This window comes from Oryctolagus cuniculus, chromosome 12, assembly GCF_051225735.1.
Source record: "Oryctolagus cuniculus isolate XC-2025 breed Fujian yellow rabbit chromosome 12, ASM5122573v1, whole genome shotgun sequence".
Classification (NCBI taxonomy): Eukaryota; Metazoa; Chordata; class Mammalia; order Lagomorpha; family Leporidae; genus Oryctolagus; species Oryctolagus cuniculus.
In genome coordinates, this window is record NC_142878.1 from 54,282,492 (window position 1) to 54,295,226 (window position 12,735).

The 12,735-nt window shown below is 45.9% G+C and overlaps 3 non-coding genes and 1 pseudogene across 4 annotated transcripts; 1 reads left to right on the top strand and 3 right to left on the bottom strand.

Annotated features, from left to right (window-relative positions):
- Positions 1-331: 331 nt before the first annotated feature.
- Positions 332-403, bottom strand: TRNAP-UGG (transfer RNA proline (anticodon UGG)). The gene has a single exon. It is a non-coding gene; the product is annotated as a tRNA-Pro (tRNA).
- A 991-nt stretch (positions 404-1,394) lies between these two features.
- TRNAY-GUA (transfer RNA tyrosine (anticodon GUA)) lies at positions 1,395-1,484 on the bottom strand. The gene is given in 2 exon segments: positions 1,395-1,430; positions 1,448-1,484. It is a non-coding gene; the product is annotated as a tRNA-Tyr (tRNA).
- Positions 1,485-2,516: 1,032 nt separating this feature from the next.
- TRNAT-UGU (transfer RNA threonine (anticodon UGU)) lies at positions 2,517-2,589 on the bottom strand. The gene has a single exon. It is a non-coding gene; the product is annotated as a tRNA-Thr (tRNA).
- Positions 2,590-11,000: 8,411 nt separating this feature from the next.
- Positions 11,001-11,802, top strand: LOC100354057 (grpE protein homolog 2, mitochondrial pseudogene; annotated as a pseudogene). Its single transcript, XR_016218524.1, has one exon. The product of XR_016218524.1 is annotated as a grpE protein homolog 2, mitochondrial pseudogene (transcript).
- The last annotated feature ends 933 nt before the right edge of the window (positions 11,803-12,735 follow it).

Genomic DNA, 12,735 nt, shown 5'->3' on the forward strand with positions numbered 1-12,735 from the left:
GGGACCGCGCCCAGCTTTCCTCTGGAGGCCCCTCCTGCCTGGATCCGCGTCGCGAGCCCCCGCCCCACAGCAGCGGGCGGATCCCCGCCCAGGCCTGGGACGAGCCGGGGGCTGCGCGCTCCTGACCCAGCCCCCGGGGGACACAGGGGCGGGAAGTGGTCCCTGTTTCCCTTAGCGCTGGCGGGCGGCGCCCGAAACCCAGCCGGTTCCGTCCCAGCGCTGGTCAATGCTACTTTCTGCGGGACAATCGGAACATGAGAACTGTAGCGAACTTAACTTTTTCCAAGCCAAAGAGAGGGAAAAATTTTTTAAAGTTAAAAGAATACCTCAAGGGCTCGTCCGGGATTTGAACCCGGGACCTCTCGCACCCAAAGCGAGAATCATACCCCTAGACCAACGAGCCACGGTGAAAACACACGGTCTTTCTCGACTGAATTGCGCTTTTCGGCACAGTTATTGGCCGCCAGGCTACTCCAGCGGTAACTTTTCCTTTTCCATTCTTGCAGTTTTACCGAGTGCCCTGGCTTCTTCTCCCCCCTCGCGCCAGACCCCTCCAGAGGCAGGGTGCGCTGAGGCGGGGCAGCCTCTCCGCTCTCAGGCCGCGGCTGAGCTCCGCGGACCCCGCTGGGGCGCGTGGAGACACGTGTGGAGCTCCGTGGAACGGCCGTGGGGTCCCGACCCCAGGAGGGACGCGCGGGACGTGTCCGTGCCCGCCTACTACGACGGGCGAGGCTGCCGGGAGCCGGAGCCCGCTCGGGGTGCGCAAACAGGTTGGAGGTGAGCAGGTTGGGGCCTGTTCGGATTCTGTGGGCCCCTCGCAGGTGCCCCGAACAGGATTCCGTTTTTCTCTCCGCATCGTTGCATCAAATTGTTTCTTCCCTCCAGAACCCAGGCTCTCGCAGTTTCATCCCAATTCGCGTCAAATCTCACTCTCTATGTATAGTTGCCAACAAAAGCTAAAAGCGCCGCTTCCTGGATGGATGTGTGTGCGCGCGCAGGGCCGGGCAGTCACTGGGGCCGAGGGACACGGGGTGGGGGGTGGGGGTGTTCTGCACATCAGGGTCCCGCAGGCCACAGGCCGCACCCACTCACGGTTCAGTTCCAACTGAGAGACTGCTCTCTGACTTTTAAGCTTGAGGCAGCAGCGTTGGATCAACTAGAAGCCAAAAAGAAAACCACGGGTTCCGTAAAGAAGCTCAGAACCTCTCGAAATGGCCAGAAGAACCCACTGCACACTCTCCCCAGGGGTGGACACGAAACTGAGGTACTCCCTGCTGTATGCAATATTCATCCAAGGCCGGGTGAGTGATTTCAGATCGGAATCAGAGAAGAGAACCGTCGCGGGAGCACAGAGCGGAACTGTTGAAAGCTGCGAACCCCAAAACAGCAGCTCTTCCTTCGAGCCGGAATCGAACCAGCGACCTAAGGATGACTCCACAGGGAAGCGCTACAGTCCTCCGCTCTACCAGCTGAGCTATCGAAGGGAGCACACGAGGCCTGTTTCCGGAAGCCCCTATTCAGGATATCGCTCATCGGACGCGGACGCCAGGATCCCCCAGCTTCTGCACCGGCGGCCCGCGCTGTGAGCCCCGTGTCCGCGGCTGCCTCCCTGCGGCGCTTCCTGGCTGAACCAGCGCGTGGGCCCCACACAGGCAGCCCTGTGGCCGGTGCTTGCGGCACATCCTCAGGCCCTCCTGGGGCTGTCGGCCCTGCGGGGCGCTGGGCTGCACCGTTCCGTCCGCGTGACCGCCCCGGGGGCGCGGCGGGCTCGGCTGCGGCCGCGCGCTCCTCTCGCTTCCTCGCCCGGGGCGCGCGGCTGCCTCACGGCGCGCGGGCCTCGGCCCCCTGCGCCCCTCGTTCCCCGAGGCCTCCTCAGACTGGGGCGGCGGAGAGGACGTGGAAGACGCTGCCCTTGCGGTAAACTCAGCGTTTATGTGAGCAGTCACATTTGGGGGAAAACAGTGTTAGGTTATTCACGGAGGAGGCCGCAGTTTCTTCGAGTCAGTATCAAATTTAGTGACGCAAGCCTCGCCCCCCAAGTGCGGGCCCCCACGCTTTCTCCGCTGAGACACGGAAGAAGGAAATCTTGCAGGATGGCGCACGCCTCCGGGACGCCTGACCCCAGGGCCGTCACCGGCTCTTCCCCTTCGAGGAGTCGTTCCCAGAACCGGCGCTCGAGGGTTCGGTCGCGTCCCTGCCTCTGGCCGCCCTCGTCCCCCGCACCGGCGCCACTAGCCCCTAGCACCGGTTCTGGCAGCCATCGGGCGCCGGCCTCGGGCGCGCACAGCCAGCGAGGGAGCAGCTTCCCTCAGCCTGTAATGGACTCCGCCACGTTCCAGGGGGCAGGGCGGCGCTTGCGCACTCGCCCCGGAACCTAAAAAGAAGCAGGTTTCTGCCCACCAGTCGTTTTTTCGCAAGGACGAGAGGGCAGCGAGAAGCTCTGATTTGTCTCTTTCAGGAGTTTAATTAAGGGTGTCGAGAAGTGGAAATTTTCTAAAATAACTCCGGAGGTCTGTAGGCCCCAGCGAGATTTGAACTCGCGACCCCTGGTTTACAAGACCAGTGCTCTAACCCCTGAGCTATAGGGCCTCGTGTGGGAAAGAATTCTTTCTTTCTTAGAAAAAGGATCTCTCTGGGCCTTCGCTACGTGTCGGACGGCGAAAAGTGAACAAAACTCGAATTTCATTCCACTCCTTTCCCCTGGACTAGAATTCCGGTTGTAGGCTATTTCTGACCTTCCTGGGAATGGCGCAACACGGAGCCAAGGGACGGAGGCTCTGGGAAGATGGGAGAAATGTGAGCCCCCTTCCCCTCTCCCACTTCAGCTAGAGAAAACTGAGAGCGGAAACCGGCATAGAGGAACGAGCCTCCGCAGAAACTGCAGCCTCCGCTCCTGCTTTCTACCTGGCTCAGAACTGCCACCGTCTCGCAGCAGCCTGCCTCTTCCGGATTTTTAGAATCGGAGACTTCTCTCAGCTCCCCAGTCTCAACCCAGGAGCAGGTATCCGTTACTTCACTACAGTATTCAGTTCATTCCTTGATTCAGCCGACACCGAATCCCAATCCTGCCCTGGGTTCTGCACTTGGAGTTAAGGATCCAGATACGCGCTTTCTCCTGAAGTCACTGCATAATCTTGTGGAACAAAAGAACTTAAGTTTTCATGAAAGAACTAAAACAATGAAAAATATCTGTGCCAGGTGTGAAGGGGCAATGGCCATGCCTACACCCCCAAATTTACATAGTGAATCAACTAGAGAGGTGTCTAGGAGGAGATGGGGCACCACGAAGGGAGGTTAAGACTTAGATAAGTTTGGTGTGAGAAACACTCGTGGAAGAAAAATCTGAGCAAAGTCCAAGGGAAAGACTGAGGCGTTGCAGGGTCTGCTGGCTGGAGCAGATGTCCACCCTTCTGGAAGTGAGAAGGTGAGAAGGCAGGTTAGCAGGAGACAGGAATGAAGTCAGGCCCTTTTCAAAAGAGAAGATGGAAACTCGCCAAGCATGGATTGTGGAATAAATGGAAAGGAGGAGCGACTAGAATTGGGCACACCAGAGATGCTCAGCCGGAAGCGGCAGAAGAGTAAGTCGTGGACTGGAAAGGAAAGAATGAGAGAGAAAAACGGGGAATGGAAATTTTGCTGAACTAAGATATAAGGGGCAATAATGAGGAAAGAGGATTCTCAAATGTATCCTGAAGAAGAAAAATCATACTTGCAGAAGAAAAAAGGAAATTTACCTCTTTAGAGTATGTGGAGCGGGCAGAGGGATGAAGAAGTGCTAAGATGAAGAAGTGCTGAATTTGAGGTGAGGATGGAGCGAGCAGTTCATGGGATTATACAATAGCCAAAATGAATACTCTTGTATCTAGGGTTCCAAGGATTGACAGATCATGGTTAGACCAAATTATATAAGTCATCCATTTGGTAAGAGGCTCCAAGATTTAGGAGCTCTTTGAAGGAAGAAGAGTACAAGGAGAAAACTGCAGAGAGCTGCACATAAGCTTCCTGAATAACTAATTTGTAAGCATTTGTCACATTCATGATCATTGAGCATCTTTTAAACATTCTCCTTACATCCGGTAAGGAGAGTCTGTCCTAGAAAACTTGCATTACCAGATTGCAGCTGGGAGTGAGCGTGTAACATACTTTCCACCAATCAGATGCACCCGAGGAAGATTTCAATTTAGGAGTGTGATAACTCCACAGACAAAATCCTTGTTTTTCCAAATATAGAATAGGTGTTAGGTTTTGGGTTGTAGATTCTCTTAAATCCATACACTATTGTTTTTGTTTCATTCTGGAAAATAATGTTCATGGCCAAACATTTCTCAGACTCCAAGATATGTAAATCCAAGCTGCAAATCAAAGAGAATGCTGACTTAGGTTCACGGCTCTCAGAAAGCGTCCTTATGTTTTCTGGTTTCCCTTACGAAACTCATCAAATTTCTGCTGAGCTCCACAACAGTTTCAAGAAGTAGGAGACAGACGTAGGCTCCCTTCTTGTTCTCCCTTTCCTTATGAGAAAGCTTTTAGGTGTCTCAATATCGGAAGGGTTCCTTACTAGATGTTCCGTCTTTGGTGGTTGCTAGGTTTTGACATCTGGACCTCTTTTTCCTTCTCCTTAAATGGGCCACCAAAACTATAGCCCAACTTTGCGAGAACTGACAAATGTCTTTAGAACTACAAAGGTCAGTGCCTAGATACTTCTCTTAACTCTCTGGATTCCACTTTTCCCTTGGATTCTTGCCTTTTTAGTTGCTTGCTACCAAATCAGCACTTTCATGCTTCTAAGGACATTTCATAAAATCTTAATGATATTGTTTTTCCTCACCATTATTAGAAGGGAATTGGAGTTGTAGGATCTGTAACATCAATTATATCCGTCCATAGGATGTGAGAAGCAGGCAAAAGCATTAATCTAGAGCATAAGGGAGACAGTGAGACTGGAGAGGAGCCAAGCTCATTCTTTATAGCTATGTATTCTCATAGAAACTAACTCACCCCTGTGAGACTCAGCCCACTCCAGGTTGCCAGTCTTAATCCATTCATGCAGGTAGAGCCCCCATGAACTAATTACCTTCCATTAGACCCCACCTCTTAAAGGTGCTGCCACTTAACACCACTACATTGGAGATCAAGCTTCCAATACCTGAAGCTTTGGGAACCAAGCCATGTACCAACCATAGCAGTTATAGACTGCTCTGTTTCTAGAATCATACACATTAGGGCAGTATCCTCACCTTGTAATCTCAGCTCCTTGAGAGATAGGTTGTATGACTTTCTGGGGCTCCTAATCATCTAGTAAAGTGACCAGTACATATCAGGGCGTTAATAAACATTTGCAATGGATAGCAAACAAATGCAAAGGAATTCACAGAGAAAAAAAGGAAATTAATACTAACAGAAATCTCAAACTGTGAAAATGTTTAGTTTACTCTCTGAATTCTTGGTAAAACAAGCACTAACAATTTAAAGGCACTTCCAGCTCTCATATAGCTTAAGAACAAATTCCAGGAAACTAATCTGAGTTCAGATGCAAGCTATCATATATTTATATGATGGCTAAGTGTTGTACCTGACACCAACATAGAGATGAATGCACCCACCCAACATATGTACACAGAATATCCTTATGGAAATGGAAGTCAGTTACCTATAAATAAACATGCAATTAGTTATTGAGAATGTGAGAATGGGAACCTGTAATATTCTCAACAAAACACTAGGTAGAATCCATTTAACATGGATATCCATTCAACCATACTAGACCAAGTTCAATATTTAATATTTCTTATCATTTTTCCTCACAGAGGGCTGGTCGAATTAATGAGTTAACCATTACTAGAAGGAAATTGGAGTTGTAGGACCTATAATGTCAATCATATTCCTCCTCAAGACTAAGAAGCTTACAAAGCATTACTCTAGAGAAGGCCTTAGAGAGAGTGTTCCAAGGACAAAAAAACGCTACTCATATGCCTGGCTGTGTGTGACTGTGTATACATTGGGTAAATAGCAGAGATAACTCTGTTTTAGTTTCAATTATACCACTTAGTGACTACATACATACACAAAATGAGAACTGGCACCTGAATTCAGATTTGTTTCCTGGAATTCATACTCATACGATTATCAGAGCTAGAGGGAAGTTGTAGATTACTCATGCATTCCAGGAAGAGGGAACTAAAGGATTCTTAGTGTTCCGTATCTCCATGAGAAGTTTGTTTGTTTGTTCTATTTGTTCATATAATTATTGCTCCTCCTGTCAAGAATTTAATGACACCCTTAAGCTGTGTTGGGTGTTTTAGACACAGAGGTGTAAACCACACAACTGCCTGGGAAGAGTTGAGGGCCTAGCTGAGGATGCCAGATGCGTGTATGCAAATCTGAGAACTAGTAAAAGAATCTAATTACTTTCTCTTCTTTTCCTTCTCACTCAGCATTTTCTTCACACCTTTGCAAATTTTTAAAGAAAACAGACATTGAAGTACATGAGGAGCCACGATTCAGAAGCCGGCCTTGGATGTTTTAAAAAAATCACACACTTGTTTTCTGACCTATTTCACACAGGTTAAAGATAAATAGGGTGCTAAATAGGACAACCTGGTGAATTACTGGAAAAAAAAATACCCGTAGAGGTACTGATGTTGAATGAGGTTTACTAGTCTGAGACGTGAACAACTTTTCCCTGTGTCCTGTTGAGCATTTTGAGAGTGGGTGAAGAGTGAAAAGGAGAGACTGCTCTGTGATAAACAAAATGCCATGGCAGTTCAAAATACCAAGCATATACCTTCCACTAGAGGAAACAACAGGGGTTTTCTAAAGTAAAAGGAAACCAGATGTGACTTCCAAGATAAATAGGTAGGAACAGATGGAAAAGCATTCTCAATGCAGATATTAGAATAAGCAGATTAAGAATTCAACATTCTGAGTATTTCAGAAATTACTGGGAACAGGTGTTTGGCCTAATGCTTAAAATGACCATGTCCCACATCAGTGCCTGGCTTCTGGCTCCTGTTTCCAGCTTCCTGCTAATTCAGACCTTGGTAGGGAACAGTGATGGCTCAACTAGTTGGATTCCTGTCACCCTTGTAGGAAGCCTGGGTTAGTTCTGGCTCTTGATTTCCCTCTTCAGCTATTGCAAGCAGTTGGAGAAAGAACCAGTGATGGTGAGATAATTTCTCAAGGAATTGAGTCCCTGCCATCTACATGGGAGAATTCTCATCTGCTAGTTTCAGACAGCCATTGAGAGCATTAATCTGGGAGTAAACCAGAGAATAGAAGGTCACTCTCTCATAAATATTTTAAAATTACCAACTTGATGTCTCAAATAATAGAAAAACACTGATGGGCTATTCTACAGTCCTGGCGACTATGAGGGTCTCTGTAGAGCTGCTGTATCTCTTGAGAGTTCATCTCAGACACCTCCGCTAAGCTTCCAGTCACCTGGAAGTACCAGTAACTTGGTGGGAGGGAGCAATATATCCTTTGGATTCAGAACTAGTAAATACTGGCCCTTATTCAAGTCTTAAGTGTAGTTTTATCTCACTGAATTGGTATTTAAAGCTTAGTTCTGAGCAAGGGAAAACACACTGACTTTCTTCTCCCAGTTAACTTGTTGCATCCACTCATCAGTTAAAATAGAATATGACAAAAACCAGTGACAGTCACACATGAATTTTATTGAAAATGAGAGGCAAATGAGAGGCAAGGCAACCGATTGGGACCAACACTCCTTACCAGAGTGCAGCCCCCAACAGTGAGTTACACAGTTTTTTAGAGTATTCCCCGTCTACTAGGGCTCAAAATTTCAAACTGGACCCCTGGTATGCAGTGAACAATAAAAAAAAAAAAAACATAATATGGTTATAAGATAACAGTTGACAATAACAAACCCAATAACAGGTCCAAGATAATGGTTGTAAGATAACAGTGAAGGACACATTTCTGCCAACCTAGTTCCTGGGAATTTGGGCCCACATAGTTTCGCAAGATATACCCTTAGCCGTTAGCAAACAAAGCTAATATGCATAGAACCAAGAGATCTGCGATTAGCTTTTAGCCACACTCACTCCATTTTGATTCTGATTCTACAAGCTCCCTGCATCAGTGTCTTTACACTAAGGGATAACCTTGTACTACATTTTGGAATTCCCTTTCCTCTTACCTATCAACAAAGGATCACTTACTCCATACCTGGAGTGTAGACCATTAGCTGAACAAACACAGGATCTTTAACGTGAGTTGAAGAGGGAGGGAGCTCTAGTAGCCAGGAGCCAGGATGCTGGCTGGGGCTCTGGAAGAGACAGTAGGCTGACAATGGGCCCTGGAGTCCGCATGGTGCTCTGTCAGTCTTGTGTGGTCTGCTATGTGTCCTGCTGTGGTCACCAAGATTGTTAACTGAAAAATCAATTTGGTTGTGAAATGAAAGTTGAAGTTTACTCAGCAAGACAAACTGAGGATTTAAACTCAGTCAGTCAGTTGCTTGAGCTGGCTGTTCTACAAGCCTGAATTACAGGTTTTATACTTTTCTTACTGGGTGAGTATATGTGCTTACTTAGGCTTACACAATACATATTTATATGTGGTGGTTATCAATCACATTGAGAATAATAGCTAACAGACTTGATTATTGAGGAGGCACATTATCTACATGCAGGGAGAGGTGTTATTAATCACTCTTCCGACAATGGCCTGTGTTGGAAAGCTCAGTCCTTCTAAAGGTACGGTAGATATCTCCTTGCTCGTGGCTGACGCTTCCTCGGTCATGGTGGTTGTAATTTACTGTAAGGTTCTGTCACCCGGAAACCAGCTGTAGAACATCTCCACAGCATGGACAGCATCCTCCTGACTTAGGCCTCTGTAGTATTTAAGTCTACAAAGGAAAAGGTTATTTTTTTGCTCAGGGCTTTGGAAGTTCACGGTCCAAGATGAGGTGGACCCACTGGTCTGACATCTGATGAAGACGGTGAATTGTGGAATGCATATGGAGGATCACACGGTGAGCCAGGAGCCAAGGGAAGGGAGCATGCTCCTTCATGTTGTCTCTCCTTACAAAGCCACCATGACCCAATCATGGCACTCCACCCTAGCAGTCTAACCCAATCCAGTCTCTTTCCAAATGCCCCATGTTCAGACCTCACATTTGCACCAAGCCTCACCCTGTCAACACCATCAATCATGACTTCAGGATGCAAAAGTCCACATAAGTTGGCGAGCCAAATCCAGTTCACACCATAGCATAGTCACTATCTTCTTGAATGCCTCTCACTTACCTGACTTAGGAGGAAAGTAAATGCATAAAGCTCTGAGAAGAGGCTTTGCTGATTGGTCAAGATTCCAGAGGCCAGTGCCCTTTGGGGGCCATCATGGTCTTGAGTCAGCTGTCATGCTTACTGCTTGGAATAATCAAGTTTTCCAAAAGACTCAGCCAAGTCAAATTTTAGAAAACATTACACAATCACACACCTGACAAAGATCTATGAAAAAAAGAATAAAAAAATCAACGTATTGATTTGTAATAAAAATCATCAATGTGGACATTATACTTAGGTATCCTAATTAACACATCCTCTTCACATGAACAAATATGCAAAAGGAAGATGTGACAGATGCTATTCTTTGTTTCCATATTCAGACTCTGAGCCCATTTTCCATATTGGAAAAATTCCTGACCTTACCGGTCATGGTGAAAAACAAACTCTCTCAATATAATAGAAGCAAAAATTTTCAGATGTTCACTTACCCCCATGCTGTTCAATCGCACCTGGCCAGTTTATGAATTAGAAACTAGTGTTTAAAGTAAGGAGAAACCTTAAATATAACTTTCTAATGGGAGAAACAGTTGTGGAAAGAGCCAGTTCCACGAACAACTAATTACACATCAAGTTGCTACAAGTAATAAAGGATCAGAGCAAGGAGAGTTGGTGGCATGATATTACTGGATGATGTCAATTACTATGGACTACCTGCCTTCATTTATACTGTAAGATTTTGATGCTTGCAACCAAAGAATCGTAATGCAGACACCAAATTTTAAGCTTTTAAAATAGGGCTTCTCTCTGCTATTGCTTGGGAAAGCAGTAGAAGATGGCCCAAGTCCTTGGGCCCCTGCATCTGTGTGGGAGACCTGGAAGAAGCTCCTGGCTCCTGGCTTTGGATCGGCGCAGCTCTGGCCGTTGCAGCCATCTGGAGAGGGAACCATCTGATGGAAGACCTCTCTTTCTCTCTCTCTCTCTCTCTCTCTCCCTCTCCCTCTCCCTCTCCCTCTCCCTCTCCCTCTCCCTCTCCCTCTCCCTCTCCCTCTCCCTCTCCCTCTCCCTCTCCCCTCTCTGTGGAACTCTGACTTTCAAGTAAAATAAATAAATCTTGAAAAAAAAAATAGGGCTTCACAAAGCACTAACACATTTGATCCTCACAATAACTTCAAAGAAGATACAGATGGTCCTCTACTGATAATGCAGTTATATCCAGATAAGCCCATTGCTCAATTGCCAGTGCACTTAATGCATCTTAGCAATATAGTGCACTATATAGTATCAGTTATTTCCCCTCATGATCACGTGGCTGCTGTGAGGCTGAAGCTCACTGCTGCTGCTCAGCACTGCTCAAGAGTAATGACTGTATCCTTATCCTGGAAAAGATCAAAATCCAAAAGTTCATCTGTGATTTCTACTGAATGCATGCTGTTCTCATACCACTGTGAAGTTGAAAATCATAAATTGGGGAATGTCTAGCTCTCTGTTACACAAGTGATAAAATTAAGAATCAGGAAATTAAAACCGCCATAGGATTCTTGTATTCTATACAACAGGGTGAGAATGGCAATTTCAGGTGACAATGGAAAATAACATATTTTGTAATTTTTAAGGTTAATAACTAAAAGAATTATATAGAAAGTTAAAGCAAAATAGTAAAAGAGATATGTAGTGATGAAAGTGCTTGTTTAATGCAAATAAAGTCAGAAAAGCGGGAAATAAGAGATAAAGAAGGATCTATGTCACCAAAATTTTTAAAATCTTGATTATGGGGTCCTCCTGGATTGCGAACATGGCTGCGCGGTCGCTGTGGGCGGTCCAGCGGCAGGTGCAGCGCCTGCTGACCTCGAGTGCCGCGTGGGAGAACAGAGGATGGCTGCCCCCATTCAGCACTGCCACCCAGAGAACTGCTGGTGAGGACTGCAGTTCCGAGGACCCTCCAGATGAGCTTGGGCCATCTCTTACTGAACGAGCCCTAAGGCTAAAAGCTGTGAAACTGGAAAAGGAAGTCCAGGATTTAACAATAAGATACCAGAGAGCTGTGGCTGACTGTGAAAACATAAGGAGGCGGACCCAGAGATGTGTGGAAGATGCCAAGATATTTGGAATCCAGAGTTTCTGTAAGGACTTGGTGGAGGTGGCGGACATTTTGGAGAAGACTACTGAGTGCATTTCTGAAGAAACAGAGTCTAGGGACCAGACACTCATTCTGGAGAAGGTCTTTCGGGGGCTGTCACTCCTAGAAGCAAAGCTGAAAAGTGTGTTTGCCAAGCATGGCCTGGAGAAGATGGCACCCATCGGTGATAAATACGACCCTCATGAGCATGAACTCATCTGTCACGTGCCAGCTGGTGTTGGGGTGCAGCCTGGCACGGTGGCATTAGTAAGACAAGATGGCTACAAACTTCATGGTCGCACCATTAGACTTGCCCAGGTAGAAGTGGCAGTGGAGTCTCAGAGAAGACTATAAATGGGCCATCAAGGAACTGCATGTTCTCCCAGAGCGCAGCCACCTTTGTTTCCTTATTTATTAAACTAGGTTTGTATTGTACATGAGGTACTTCATGTGATCTGTTTTGGATTTAGTCATATTGGCTTTATTTCTCAGATAGTCTTTTGATTTAATGCGACCTGTTCGGTCTTATCAGAAGTCTTGCCGTTGGGCATTTGAACAATGTGACAAGTGTTCCTACAACCTTTGTCAAAATGTTTACGAAAATTATTTTTAAATTGGTACTCTGATGACTTCGAATCCAAAATCCTTATAACTGTAGTTTCAACTAAACATTCTTTCCTAAAAAAAAAAAAAAAAATCTTGATTATGGTAATGGTGGTATAATTGGTCAATCTACTAAAAAAATCACTTAGTTATACACTTACAAGGATGAATTTTAGTTATTTAAAATATATCTCAGTAAAGTTGCTTAAAATAGAATGAATTGGATAAATAGGATGTATCAAGATGGTAAACTTAATCCATTCCTACCAGAAATTGGGTTTAATGTAAATATGCCAAATGTTCTAAAGCAAAGATTGCCAGACTGAATGAAAATGAAACCCAAACATATGCTGTTTATAGAAAACATATCTTTATTTTTAAAATTAACTTGTAAACATTGCCCATATTTATGGTGTACCATATGTTCAGAAAACAAGCTTTAAATGCAAAAACACAGACAGGCTGAAAGTAAAAAATAGAAAAAGACATACCATGAAAACATATTTTTTACAAAGCTGACATAGTTTTAACAGTATCTGAGACTATATTCTTTGCTTTTTACTTTGAGAGGCAGGCAGGCAGGGAGGGCTAGCTTCTGCTGATCCACTCCCTACACATCCAGACTAAAGCCAGGAAGTCAGCCCAGGTCTCCTACATGTGTGGCAGGACCCCAGGTACTTGAGAAATCACCCTCTGCCTCTGAGGGTTTACATTAGCAGGAAGCTGGAATCGGAAGCCAAGCTGGGAACTGAACCTAGGCACTCT